This window comes from Patagioenas fasciata, chromosome 2 (genome assembly GCF_037038585.1).
Source record: "Patagioenas fasciata isolate bPatFas1 chromosome 2, bPatFas1.hap1, whole genome shotgun sequence".
Lineage (NCBI taxonomy): Eukaryota > Metazoa > Chordata > Aves > Columbiformes > Columbidae > Patagioenas > Patagioenas fasciata.
In genome coordinates this window covers 145004227-145019529 of record NC_092521.1, presented here as the reverse complement: position 1 = coordinate 145019529, position 15303 = coordinate 145004227, and the positions used below count along the sequence as shown (strand labels likewise).

Below are 15303 nucleotides of genomic sequence, written 5' to 3'. Positions count from 1 at the left end.
GTTTTGGGGCATGGATAACTAGCTAAAACTAAAGCCCAGCAGAAAGCAGTTTTAGTAATCTTATATATAGCCTTAGTGAACAGTATTTCTTGGGAAACCACAAACAAGGTATAGTCCATCGAAGAAAAGCTTTCAGCAAAGCCAGGCTGTATACCGAAATAATCTTTGAACTAACACCTCTGAAGATACGCCAAGGAAATTTATAGGCAGCAGTCAACTGAGCTCTGTCTGTGAGGTAATTCAGAGCCTGAGCTAACAATACTGCAGATGATTTATTTTCCATATATTAGAACAACTGCATTTATTTTAAATCTCATGGAAGTAAAACTTCCCTGCAAAGGGCAGTGCTCTCTACAGTGTGGCAATTCTGTATTTTAAAGCATATGCTTATAGAACTGTCTTTATGTACCTGTACTTGTCACACGCATTCAGACTCATACGCACGTTATTCTTCTGTTTGCATTTGTGCACATATAGACACAGATACAAAATAAGAAGTGTATGCATGTATATATGTATTATATGTATATATATACTTGAAAGGGAAAAAGAATTTATGGAAAGCTGGCCAGATTTAATTTGTGTGCTTGTATTTAGCACTTAAGGGCTTATATACTCAGTTTGCTCAAAAGAGTGAAGAAGTACTCCTTGCTTATGCCTGAAATCAGAAATGCATGAAGTGCAGCTGCAGAGATAATACATTCTCCCCAAAGGCTTTGGCTGAGCAAATTAGGTGTCAATGGGGTGCCTGCGCAGGCAGTACTCTCTCTAATTAGTCTCTTGAGCCTAGTTGGTGGCGGGTATAAGATGATCTAATCAATTGGTCTGTGTCTGATGGTACGTGTAAAAATCCTGGCAGGCAGAGCTGTCTCCCACAGGTCACTCACCTGCACAGTGGGAACGCTCATTTTCATTTTTCATCTCTTCCATCACATGATGCTGACAGTTGGTTTTAAGAAAATTGAATCCAAAAAATATCTAGTTCATAGGGCATATAGGTCAGAATAAAGTTGCATTATGGGTATTGGTGATCCAATTAATTAATATTTATAGCAACGAGTTGCATATAGATACTATCCGAGTGCAAATAGTATTGATAATGTTTGGTTGGCTTTTTAAAATGAGTTCTCTAACAAAGGTAGGAATAAAAGGTGTGGGGAAAAAATTCACCTGTTAATAATATGCTTTTTTAGAGGGGATGAACAGTATCTGTGGTGTGTGCCTCTCTGGTGGAGGCAGAAGCAGAAAGAATATATTGTTGATGATCTTAAATACCATCATGTTTCAGCTTATAGAGAATACAGTATCTCCAGTTGTCAGCTCACATTTTTATTTTAAATCTGGCGTTGTAGAGTGAATACTCTTATAATAATGCTAAATCAGCTGCAACATAAATAGACCTGCACTCTGAGTGTGCTTTGCATGCTAAGGACTCTGTAGGAGCACAGCTCCTCCCTCTGTGATAATTTCTACAAAAATTAAAAGCACCTAGAGAAGGATGCTGGTGCTGCCAAATGGAGCGTGTAGTGAATTGGTGATTTGCATTTTTACAGGAAAGGACATTCTTTTACTAATTAAAATAAAGAAAAATATTTGGGATTTAGTCACACTCCTCTGCCTCATGTCTGAGAGCATGATTAATGTTTAAATTACAAGCTTCAGTATCCCTTTCTAGAACCATGGTTACAACAACAGCTACTGCATTCTGAAGTTGGCGTCTGCTGGTTGTAAGGTGGGTTAACACCTTATTTTATCCCATTTGGGATCTGGAACAAACAGGATGTATGCAGCAGATGATTTCTCTAGATAACAAACATACAATTGAGTTATTTGATTTAGGTCACTTGATACTTCAAGCACATCATTAACTTGCTTATAATCTTCTGCTAAGTTTAGTAGAGATGTCATGAAAACCAAAAGCAACTGGATGTGTGATGAAAAAAATACAAGTTCATTTTTAGGGCAGTCTGTTATATTTCAGTTTTTGTTGTTGTGTGGGGTTTTTTTGGTCTTTTGTGGGCTTTTTTTTTGTTTGTGGTGGGTTTTGTTTGTTTGTTTGGTTTTGGTTGGTTGTTGTTGTTTTTTAAGGAGATCTGAAAGAACCCCATTTTGTTCTTGGGAAATCACGAATTCTAAATATTCCATTTAACAATTTACGCTTTTATAAGCAAAGCTATGACCAGAGGCCATAAGCACAACCTGCCAAGTCACCAGGCAAAACTTTGATTTGTATGATCCGGAAAATGTATTAAATTCTAAGCAAGGATATTTCTAAGATATATCCTAAAAAATGCAAACGTAGAATATTGAGCCATCTGGGAACTGAACGGCAGCACTGTGTGGAGGGCCCTGCCTCGGGTCCTGGTTGTGTGAACAACTGATGTTTCAGTTCAAGAGCCCCACAGAAGAAACAATGCTTTTTTATAAAAAGATTGGTTCACACCAATCTAAAATTTCCTTTTCGTTTTATTGCGCGTTTCCTGCTGTGGACAAAGCGACACTCTCCTCTTCTTCCAGTTTAGGGGAGGTGTCTATTTGGTGTGAGGCTCACCTTAAACAAAACAAAAAGCAAAGAGAAGGCGTCTCTGGTCCCATAGCACAGCAATTACAGGGCTCCTCTGAGAAGTGATGTGTTCAGATTCTTCCTCTGCCTCAGGATGGGTTGCCCTCCGTTCCCCATCACCAGGGAGAGAGAGGGCTGGCACTCCGCAGGGGAACTCCAAGGCTGAGGGAAGGGATTTCACCTGTTGACTTGCTTTGAATTGACAATAAACATTCAGGGAATTAGGGATTCAGATGCAAATGTTACATATTCCCTGTGTATATATTCCTAATCACCGGACTTGTCTGCTATATCAAAGAAGGTGCAAGGATTTTATACACAGTGGAATTGTCTCAGCGGCCAAAGCAAGGGTTCAGCCTCAGAACACCCTGCTGTCAGGGTGCTGCTGCGAGCAGCAGGTCCATCACGCAGGCTGCTCCCTGACCCAGGCAGGCCATGCATTTCGACATGTCGTCAGGGAGATCGTGACCACCAGCCCTTCCCTGGTTCCAGCTGCACGATGTCTGCTAGTGTTCCTCAGCCAGAACCACTGGGGAAATGTGTCATCACATCATCTTATTTTCCAGTGAGTTTGCTGCTAGATCTAGCCTAAATCTTGAGCCTTTGCAGAAGGTGAGAGGTGATGTTGCCCACCACATGGTTACACAGGTTCTTGGCTTCAGAGGAAACCAGTTACCCTAGTTCCAGTACTGGTACAGTGGGACCCAGCAAAGCTGGAGCTGATGGAGTTGTGATCATAAAACTACCAGCTGCCTTATACTGAGCCAGAGTAAGAAAACAACTGGGGTTCAGCAAAAAACTCTGCAATCTCTCTTGCACATGTAGGTAACCTCCAGTACACTTTCTTGGCCCTCTGTGTTCTTCCCTTGCTCTGCATTGGTGCTGGCAGCATCTGCCAGTATGCAAAGGGATTTTTTTTTCCCTGTGTTAAATGGTAGTCTAAGGAAGCTTTTAATGTTCTAGGGCTTGATTCTAGAAGTGCTAATCTTTTGATGAAGGTATTTGCCATTTCACAGGCTCAGGCTCTGCCCTGGAGAATGTGTCATCAACTTTGCCTACAGAGCCAAATTGGGAGTCAGAAAATGGAATATTGTCACTGGGAAATTGTAGCACAACTCTGGGAGAAGTGTGATGCTCACTTGCTTTAGAAATTGTCCTGAGATCCACTGACAGAAAGGAAAAGTGATGTGTAATTACTGTAATTGCAGTTATTCTCAAGTCTGAGCAATTTGGTAACTCCTGGAAAAGCCTCCATCCAGAGGCTTTTTATCCACCTAATTTCATTACCTGTTCTTTATGACCCTGCTGCTTATCCCAGTCTCTTGAACTCCAGCAGTGTGGGCTTAGCCTGAAATCAGGCCAGCTGTTCTGGGCCTGGGCAGATGTGACTTCCAAACTGCAAACCTTCCATAGCTGTGGTGTGTGGGGTGGAGAAGGAAGATGCAAGCTCAACATTGGAAGGAGCTTTGGGAGCCTAGCTGCTTTTTTAAAAGGAAGAGGCTCCAAAAAGTTCACCCCTAAAAAGTGCTTTTGAAAGAATGGAAATGTGGAATTTGGGGAATATTGTCTACCGTGTTTCATCACTGAGCAGTTGTGAATCTCTGCATGTTCCAAACACTGCTTTTTTTGCTTAAGCTTATGAAGGATAAATGAACTGGGGTCAACTCTAATGTATTTTTTGAAAAAAAAAAAAAAAAAATATTTATTGGCACTTCAGCCAAGCCCCTGGACCCTGGGCAAAGTGGGACTTTCATGTGGAATAGAAATTCCACGTGAAGTCCAGAGGCATTTAGGGAAAAAACCCAAGCAGCAGTTGAAGAGGTGGTAGACCAAGCTCCAAGAGGGCCCAAGATGCTGCCGTGCATCATTAAGAACAGGCTTTTGTTAATCCAGTTCAGGTATTCTGGTGCTTAAAGGGCAGAAAAAGAGCTCTCAAGAACCACAGCATGAACCCTGGAAATTGTGAAAGTTAGATGTTGTGTAGAGATTAGGCTGTTTTGATGAAAACCACAATTAAAATTTTATGCTTGAAACGGCAGTTCAAAACTGATGCCTTGTTTTCTCCTGCTTTTGAAATGAGGACTAGACTAGATTCACTGGCACCTGCATCCAGTTTGATTTAAATAGTTTTAGGACATGCTAATACAAACCAGTTCCAAGCTCAATGAATATTTGTGTTCTTTTTCTTAAGTACTGAAATTCCTCCATGGCTGACTGTCTTCCTGCAACTTTTAAAAAAATGTAACAGGTCTGTAGTTAAAATCCTTGGTCTTAAAAAACCTTGCAAAATAAATATATTTTGAACTTCAGACAACTACAGAATTTCTCAGAAAGTCTCACTTTATTCCCTGGCATAGAATTCTACTTGGACATTTATGAAGAGCTAAATATGTTAATTATAAAATCCTTCCGATGGCTTCAGTCCATCTAGCCTTCATTTAGCCTTCACCTGGCTCTTCTTTCAGTTGTTGGATGTTTCGTTTTAAAGTGATACTTCGTTTTAAAGTAATACTTCCCATGTTCTCAGCCTGCCTCCTGTTCTGTGTTAAGTCTCAAAAACACCATGGTACCTTCTTGCAAGCCCAGTTGCTGCTTTGAGCCTATACAAACAGGAATCATCACCAGAGTGAAAGACAACGTAAGCAAAGTTATTGATATAGTGTTTATTTTTGGTATATGAAAGGAAAGGTTTTTGTTATCTGCCTGTTAATGGTCACCAAAATAAATGTGAGTATGTCTAAACACAGCACAACAAGGAGCTCCATAACCTCGTTATGTTTGCAGAACTGTTCATGATGTGCCCCAAGGCACCTCAAATAACTCTTGGGAAGCAAAGCTGGGCAGACCTTTTCATAAACCAGTCGCAGGTATTGCTGTGAAGGTGATAGCTAGGGACTCTGTGAGAAAGGGAGCAGAAAGAGCTCGTAAAGTCCTCAAGCTGTGCCAGCATTTAGCAACCTTCCTTTGCATTCATGGGGTGTGACCACCTTTAGAAGAGTCAACTGTCTACTTATGGCTGTCTATAATTTCCATGGAGAATGTGAGTGCTGATGGCACCTCTGAAGATTAGCACTTGGGCCAGAGATATGTGAATATGGATTAATATATCTCATTTAGGCAACCACCCTGAAAACACTGGTGTTTTAAGTTCATTTTCTTGAGATATCAGCTCTGAAAGTGCTTTGAAATTCTGTCCTTTGCTCTGAGGCTTATAATAATTTGTACTGTTTCCTTACAGGATTAAATATACCAGTTTGGAGGAGGGAAACAAAAACCTAATGCGGAGGCCGATACCAGGAAGGAACTGCGGCCTGTTTCCTTTCTTTCTCTATGGTGGATTTCATTCAAAAGAAGACTGAAGCTGGCAAGACCCCTTTTTTTTTTTTTTTCCCTGCAATTTATTTAAAACCTTGCACGCATTTGGATACCTTGTGATTTCAGAGAACTATGTGAAGATTAAGCTTTTGCTTACTGATACATGGCATGTACTCTTTCAGTCTTTTGTGTTTGATTTTGATTTTCCACTGCAGTGCTGCATCTTTGTAAGGTTTTTTATGCTTTTCACCAGCAATGTCTTAAATACATTAAGACAACACATTTGGTGTTCACCCTTCTCCAGTAATGACTTCACAAAAAAAAGCCAACGGCAACATAAAGGACTGTGTATTTTCTTTGAGAGTTGTGCATATTTTGCAACCAATGGGAAGACTGTTTCTGCCAGAGCAAGCCCAACTTGTCTGATCGGCTGACAATTACAGCACCTTGCCATTATTCCCAGAGTGTTGTTGGGTTATTTCATTTTTCATTATCTCCTCAGACCACTCATATCCATTTTAAAAACATGGCAATAATTGCATGTTTACTTCAATACTCTGAATTTGGTTACTCTGCTTAGGCTATGTAGCATGCCAGTTTTCAAAATAGGCCTGTGAGAAAGACAAAGCAAAAATGATGAGATGTAGGCAGCTGACATATACAATGAATTCTTTATGTTTTTTCTTCCCTTTAAGAATATTTCTTTCTTTTATGGGTCTTGGCTAGCATCTCTTTGTTTTTCCTCGCACTATTTACCTTTTAGAATGTTTTCTTGAAAACAGAGATGATGAAATGGTTCTGTTTAATTCAAGGCAGATACTAAGGTACAGAAAAACTTTGTTGGATGAGCCATTAAAGATAGCTGTATTACTTTGCCACATACAAAGCAAAGTGGAGAATGTTCCCTGTCCCAAACTGTTTGCTGTTCCACAACAAAGCAGCTTTCAAGTTATTTTCCATATGTATTCTGAGCTGATTGGAAGGCACTACCAGATATCTTTAGATAGTTTTTCTGAACAAATAGTTCAAATGCAAACTTTGCAAAAAACAAAGTTGTATGATTTTAGAAAATGAAGTCCCTGCTACATTTTGGTTGGGGAGAACATTATGTTCAGGGATGCGATAAAACTGCCCTGACCATATACAATGCTTTGCATTCGGAAAGGGCAGATACAGTGCAAAACCCACTGTTGAGTTACAGTCCTGCTCGGACAGAAATGCTTGCTAGGCAATATTATTCTACACATAAATTTGACATCCTTTGCATGCTGGATGCATTGAATTACATTTTTAAGAAGTGTGGTAACACTTTGGTCAGTTTTCAGTGTTTAAAAGGAGGGGAAAGGATTTGTGCTACTGCCATCTTATTGAACTCCAGCAGAGTTTAATTAGGGAAAAAATACCCCCCAAAAAGGCAAATCCTTGAATGTGCAAGTAGCTATGAAGGGCCTCTTAATGAACTAGGGTACAAGTCTACTTTTTCAAAGAGCTGAACTGTGAAAATATTCTCAATATTTGCACAGCCATTAAAATACAGTTTTCCCCAATGGCATCTGTGTTTCAGGATCTGGCAAAAGCCATCTGAAAGCCACTTTCAGTCACAATCCTATTTAGAACTTAATACAGCTTTTCCCCTGTGTTTATTAGGGGGGAAAAGTGACCACTGAACTTTCAAATTTATCACACACTGAAACTGCCTTAGACTAGGTTTGTTTGGATTTCATGTTTCTTTTTTTGGTAAGAGAAAAGTCTTTTATACATTATCTTTGCTACTTAAATCGTGTGCAGTTTGATGATTGAAATTAGCTATTTTTAGAAAAAAATGAAACTTGCTGCAAAAATCTGAAGAATTTTTGAAACTGTAACAAATATTTCAATTAGGAATATAAGGGTAGTTTTATAGACGCATCTACTTGGCAGCATAAACTGTGAGGCAAGCAATTATGCTGCTCAACTAAACATCACAAGGTTTAATATAGAGAGGAATTCCTCAACTGTTCCCACAAGCCTAGCACATTACTATTCAAAGTGACTCACGTACAGTGTTTGCTTAAGGTATGTATGTGTTTGTGTGTGTGTACACACATGCATGTGAGGTTATCTTCTCTGCCCCATTCCCACTTTTAAGCAACCACTGAAATAAAGTTGGTCCAAAAATCTTCAAACTCAATTGCCTCAAGGAAAGTGGATAAATATGTATGTTCCTAAATATTAACTTGATTTTCAGCAGTGGTGAGGTTATCTCAGCTACCGATCAATTAAGGAGTGACCAGGATCTCTTACTTGTGCACCTGCCTCCTGGGCGCCCCAATTGCCTGCGGTGACTTGGGTTTGCAGCTCTCTGCGGAGGCGCTGGGCCCTGGGGATGCTCGCCTGGCACCAGGGGAACCTGGGCTCAGCAAGCTGGTGCCATTCGTGTGAGTGCTGCAAATTACTCTTCTGCAACATCAAATCTGCTGGGAACCATCCAGGTTTTTTTGAGAAAGTAGAAGCACGTTTGTCCAGGGAACTGACAGTACAGCTTTATTTCCCTCTTTCTCCTTCCAGCAGAACCTTTCCATGCCTGGTTAGCCAGATTGACGCCCATCAGTTAGGACCCCCTGGCAGCTTGTCCACTTCTCCAGCATCTTGCAAAAGTGTGGTTTTCCCCACAGCTCTTCTCAGTGTTGCAGAATGGACTGTTTAAACCACACCAGTGCTCTTGAGACAGCTTCAGCAAAAATCAGTAGTGTTACCCTCTTGTCCTCTCATCCTTCCCAAATTGGTTCCCCACAGAATCTTCAAAGAGACAAGAAGAAGTAGCCTGGCCTTTCAGAAGTTCTGCAGGTGCCAGGAATGTAGTGTTTCATACCGTCAGTTGTAAAAAATGAGCCTAAGTGACCAGTAGTCTCTAGGGCACAGTCCTTGAGAAACTGTGGGACTTGTTCAGAGTCAATGGCCGGTAGCAGTACAACTTTCACTTTCCTGCCGCTTGGCTGAGCTGCAGCAGATCATCCTGATGATGCTGAGAGGATGTGGCTTTGCTGTGAGGAGGGGGAACAGCCACAGGGCAGCAGGAGAAGAAGGCACATAAAGGTGGGAGGGCATGTTCCAACTCTGTAAGAGATCTAATATTAAGTGAATGGGGAAGGGGAAGGGAAGATGGTGATAGAGATGGTCTGGAGGATACAGAGATTCCTTACAAGTTCAAGTGCACAGAACCTGACTTTGCAAGTCAACCAGCTGGAGATGGCTTGGTCCTCTCTCCTGCTGGGTTCAGATCAGCTCCAATCCACATCCAGCAGGCACCGCACGAGTCAGGTCACTCCAATAATGCCAGCACTATGTGGCTGTACAGTGTCCCGGATTGGCTGGGTCCTCTTAATTCTCACTATTGTTTGTAATCAGAATCACGGTTTAGGCTAAGTCATTAGTACATGCAACACTGAAAATTCCATCTGCAGCAGACAGAGGCACCAGGGTCTTCACTTTCTCTTTGCTCCGCACGGGTCCTGCGCTTCAGCCCCCTGGGGAAAGAAGGTAGGACATTAAATTCCCTGCAGGCTGGTGGGTGACATCCAGCTCTGTGTGCTCTGTGTCAGTGCACGCAATCAAATGTGTAGTCAATGCTCTGGTATGCTCATATACAAAATACTCATCTGTGAATCTTATTTGGTTTGGAATCTTTGTTATATAACACATTTTGGCTGTACAGACTGGGGAGCAAAATGCAGACACCCCATATAAACAGAATTACGTTGCATTACGGAGCATAACAATACTTTCCCCTACCAGCATCTAGGTGGAGTGACTGTATGTTACTGCCTTGCATTTTTCACATAAGCAAAAAATGTAAAAGTAAAGGATGCACTAATAATTCCCATCCCCCAAAATGCATTTCAATGGTGCTGCATACAAAATCCCTGCTTGCCAGCTTCCATGTGGATTTTTGTATGGTGCACTAAGAGGTGTTCTTTTTTAACAAATAAAAAGGGGAGGGCTGGTACATGAAAACAATGTTAATGTAATTAAATATATATATATATATATATATACTTCAGAAGAACAGCATAGTAAGCAGTACGGTAAAATAAATGTTGCATTATTTGTTACACCTTGTAATTTGTCTGTATTATGAAAGATGTAATGGTTTGTCAGCTGTAACTGTTGTTTTCTTGTAACATCATATTGAATAAAGCATAGCAGAATCTCTCTTCTCCTTTGTATATGTGATCTAGGCCTAACCTAGGGAATAAAGCCTTTCTTTCACTTTTTGTTCTCAAAAAAATGAGCAAGGAAATGGTTGTAAACAACAGATTTTTAAGGAATGAAAAGTACTTGGAAGCAGGCAGGCACTAAACAGTAATTACTTGAAAAGATTAGGCACTGATTCAGTCAAACACGAGCTTCATCAAAACTACAAGGCAATGCTGACTACACAAGGTAAGGTTCCTCGCATTTCTGTCTGTACTAGTTAGTAAGTTAATTACTCAATGTCTCTTTCCATTTTGTTATATGTGTGACAAGGGACCTATTTACAGTACACTGGGATTTAATTGAAGTAGTAGAAGGGCCAGTTTTCTGGAGGAAAAAAAAACAACTCTGATTTTTATATATCATTATATGGAAGATAAACTCTGGCTTATTGCAATTTATCTTGACATAAAAGCCTGATAATTCTAGTGGAAAATCAGGCAAAACATATACATTTTTCATAACTTTGATGTAGCAGTATGCTTGACACCTATTTATACTTGGTTATTTATCAGAGTCAATGAGTATGTTCTGCTTGGATTCTTAACCTGTTTTTATTTGTGGATTATAGTATTAGACAGCCAAGTTCTTACTCATGTTGAATATAATCAATATGTGCCTTCAGTATTTTCTCCTCCTTTCCACTGCTTCTAGCTTTTTTGGTACTGGCATCTTGCTAGGACCTATTTTTAGACAACAGAAGTTAAATTGATGCAGCTTGCAGAGACTTGATTAGAATATTTGACTGAAATGCCAGAATATGCTGTCTTAGAAAATGTAGAAATCTAGAGGAATCTGTTGGATTTAACATCATTTTGGTCTGCAATGGCGGATGGCTGGAGAACAAGTGCTTCTGTTCTCTAGGGCGATGGGGAAGCCACAAGCCTAGAATATGAATATGAATAATGGACCTAAATTCTGGTCTTGGCTCCACCTGATTAGGAGTAATTAAAACGGTCTTCGAGCTAGCACAGTATTGGCTTGTTGTGGGGCTTCGGTGTCCCAAGTTTTATCAGGTTTAATCATGTTCTGGCCCAGTTCTAATGGCAAAACTCTTCGAATTCCCACTTCTAAATCTAGAAAGTTGCTGCAAAATTACATCATCTGCACCTTGAGGGCATTGCACAAAACCAGACCAAGGGAAACGCATCCATGTTCATCTATTTCTGTTTTACTCCAGCTCTCACTGGCTAGGGCAAATTCAGGAAGGTGTTGCCTTTTCATAGTCTAGATGAATAATGGTGCTTTCAGCTGAGTATCTGATTTGTTTGGAATTCCTGAAGCACTACCCGTGTGGCAACTTTAACCTGCAAATCTCTCAGATACAAATGAGGACCAAGAATTATTACCTAAAAAGGTTTGTATATTTGAGCACCGGATACCAGGAAGCATATTCAGAGTGAGCTTTTAATTATGTAGTATAATCCTTAAAGCTGTCTCCTGACCCCCTTGGCTGCACTCCTAGCCTGTTTAGCCCCAAGGTCTTCTTCCTAAACTAGCCTGGCAGCTGCAGCAAAGCAAGAGATGCACTGAACCAGAATAGCAGCCACCCCTTCCCTGATAAAAGAGGGAAGGTGTTGGAGCAACCCTGTGCCACTAGGTTAACATGTACAGTTTCTCAGCAATGCCTCTCATTGTAAACCAAACCCTACAGCTGTGGAAGGGCTTGCTACTAACAGTGGGGGGTGGTGTCATGGACAGTAGATTTGAGAAGCTCATATAGCACATGGGCGAGAATAAAGGGATACAAATCAGAAGGAAAAACAAACACAAACAAACAAAACAAACAACCTGCACATACACATACACACATACAACCTGAAGAGATTAAAAAAAAAGTCCAGGGCCAAGTATTTACTGTTCATTCCTGCTCATTCCCCTTGGTAGTGGTGTTCTATATTTTCTGCAGTGAGTCATGCTGAGAGCGAGCCAGGCACAATAACTGAGAGCAGTCCTGCAGACCCTTCATTATTGCCTCTGCCAGCTGATACTGAGTTGGGCAAAGGCAAGGGATTCTAAAAGTGGTTTGTGGTTTTATTTTTTCCCCTTTTCTCCTGTTTCCCAAAGGACCTGGTAGTGATTGTTGAGGCAGTATTACCTTGAAAGGACTGCTAAACTAAAATCAAACATATTTTAAAATCAACTTTCCAAGGATCGATGCGGTGATTCAAATAAAAGACATAACAGCTTTAAGTGCTACACAACAAGATACTGCAGTGCTACGTACACTAGCAAAGTCTTGAAGCCTAAGGAGATTTATGATATCACAGAAACTTTTCAACCTCACCTTTCAACTGGAATTAGGACTACAGCGTAGGTTTCAAAAGAGTAGGTGTTCATCTCACAATCCAGCTAATTATAATAGCTTGCCCCCAGCTTCCACCTGAGGTGCTCAGAGATATTCATGCATTAATGAAATGAGCTGTACACACAGCCCTGGGATATACCATGTAGATGTAAAGATCCATATTTTGTAAAATGAAAATAAAAACCAACCCACCCCAAAAAACAAGGCACAGATTCAGTTCTCTATTTTCAAAGCTTTGCATGGGCATAAGCACCCTAGAGAGTATTTCAACTGGTATTTGGCAAAGACTGAGCATTCAAGATACCTTTTAAGCAAAGTTTATCACAATAACAAAGAATTGTAACTTCTGTGTTCAAAACAAGTCATCTCACTGTATAGACAGATGGAAAGATTCCAATACATGACACGACAAAGAGCTGTGATCTAAAAGGACTGTGAAGAGTTATTCATTGACCAAATACCCAGCAGCATGGCAGTATGGAGCAGGAGAACTTGCATGTTCCCTCATGTTGGCTAACCTGTGAAATACTGTAAACATGAACTGCTGCTTGGCTGCATCAGGAGACACAAATATAACTGTCAAACTACTCAGAGAGATCTCAGGTGTTCCTACATACTCCTTTTTTTTTTCACAACACACAATACAAATCACAAAGCAGAAGTGACTTTCTGCTTGGGAGGTATTGCTCTATAGAAATAGCGCCTTTCATATAGGTAGTTAACATTTTATAGATACTTCTCTCCCAGCATGCTGTTCTGGCCCATTACATGTAATAAATGCAAACCACTATAGCTCTAACATGCCCTTTTCATGTAGCTGGCTGCTACAAGTGCCTATCTACTGAGTACTCAGAAAGCAACCCAGTGCAGGGTATTTTGGAACGTAACTGCCTCTTCGGCGTGAATCGTGGAAGAGCTGCAGTTTGGTCTCCCCCAGCCACTAGGTCCTTTCCAGAAATGCTTGTTTGCATCTGAGCAAAATCTGTGTTCTCACTGATGGCTGTTTAGCTTGCACTCGTGCATACGGAGTGACTAACGTGGAATAGCAGGAACCTGTAATTTTGGGAGCAGCTCCATTAGTGGTCAGAGGTACCCTGCTCTTCTGCCAGCCCAGACAGCAGCAAGTGAGCTCTGTCTGGCAGAGTGAGGTTTTGCTGCTCCACAGCTCCAGTCACTCTTCTGCGCTCCGCTCACACACAACAGCTGTCGGTGTAGCAGGACTGGAGCTGAAGCAGCAGGAGAGAGCGCACAAGACAGAGATGCATGTGCAGCCTCAGGGCAAGGCTATGAATCTGGCAGTGGTTAGGACACAGTCATAGACAAGTTCCCTTGATTTAGAAATCTCCTGAATCTTCACCTTATAACTCTGTAGGCCCTTCTTTTATAACTCCCACATGAGAAAGGGACATTTGGACATCCTCACAAACCCTTTCCCCAAGCAACTGCAATTTATGTGTAGGACAACTGATCAATCAAAGGGGAGAGTCTCCAAGGGTTTCGGATAAGCCCTTACAAGCCCCTAAATATGACAAAGTGTGCCGTACACTCACCATCTGCAATAACATGGAGCTTTGAACACCCCAGTGTGTTTCTGCAGCGGGATTTCCTATGCCAGTACTGCTGAAGTAGAAACAAGACCCAGATTTGGGGAATGGAGGCTTGTGACAAACCCCAGTTCAGCCACAGTGCCAGGTGGGCTGGTGGAGATGCCACCTTCACCAGAGAAGAAAGGTACTGGGGCCTGGAAATGACACCAGCCTCTTACTGGAGGCCTGAGGACAAGCTGGAGCTCAGGTGGCTTTGCTCACTGCAACCAAGGCTCTCAGCTGCTCATTAGCCCTGTGTCCATTGCTGTGCAGAAATAAAAACACCAGTGGCTTGCTCGTGTTCTCTCATCCCGTCCGACAGGACTGTGTGAGGTACAAGGCAACTTTCTGGCAAGAAATGCGCAAAGCCCTTGAAAACACCGAGCCCGGTGAATTCCCACACCTGCGATTGGGGCCGCTGGGCTCCCTCGCTTTGCACCAAAATATTTTGACTGCAGGAATCTGTCTGGTAGGAGGATGTGCCAGGATTGAACAAGGAGCACATTTACGGTCGCTGGCCTTGCTGAACGCCACTTCAGATGCCCCGTTTTGCACAAACACATGTTTCTCAGCAGCTCTGCTGGCCCAGGCCCAGGTGCTGCGCAGGGGCCACAGGCGCGACGGTTCGCCTGGAACGTGAGGAAGGACGATGGGAGAGATGAGACCTTAAACCATCGTTCAAGGGCAGTCCCACGGAAGATGGAAGCTGTGCTGTGCCAGCGGACACAGTCACCGCTATCGTCCAGGCCCGGCCACTGTGCCGCTCCCACTCGTCGAAGGGAGAGTGGGGCGGCCCCGCGCCGCCGCCGCTCGCCAGGGGGCGGGAAAGGGCCGGGCCGGGTCCGACCGCGCTGGGGCAGCGGGAGCTCTGGCGCCAACGGGAGGGGAAAAAAACACCGGAGTACCCGATGCAGAGCGGGAGGAGGAGCTTTACATCCCGAATCAGCGTGGGCGCGGCCTGCCGCTGGGCTTGGCACGGCGGAGGAGCCGCCTTGCTGTGAAATTTGCTGCATTTTTTCAGACATTTTACGAAATACTGCCGTGAATGGGGGTTTTATTGCCCTTGGCCATGGCTCGGGGCTGCCATCGGACAGTGTTGGGCGGACTAGACGCTGGGTGTGGGATGCTGGGACAGCCCGTGGTCCCTCGCTCCCGTCGTGGTGTCCTCTCCCCCAAACACATCTTGGGGGTGTCCCGCACTGCGAGCGCAACCTGGCCGCCAGCACCCGCAGCTGCCCCCGCATCCCGCCGTTCCCCTAACAGCTGCAGGGGACCCCAAACCCTCCTCTTTTCCACAT

At 42.6% G+C, this 15303-nt stretch overlaps 1 protein-coding gene across 6 annotated transcripts in view; it reads left to right on the top strand.

The window, feature by feature from the left end:
• CDK14 (cyclin dependent kinase 14) overlaps positions 1-10074 on the top strand; it is a 324092-nt gene extending 314018 nt beyond the window's left edge. For all 6 annotated transcript variants that reach the window (XM_065830694.2, XM_065830693.2, XM_071805144.1 and 3 more), the window contains one exon: positions 5802-10074. The gene's annotated coding sequence lies outside the window, so the exon portion shown is untranslated. The remainder of the gene's footprint in view (positions 1-5801) is intronic.
• Positions 10075-15303: the final 5229 nt, after the last annotated feature.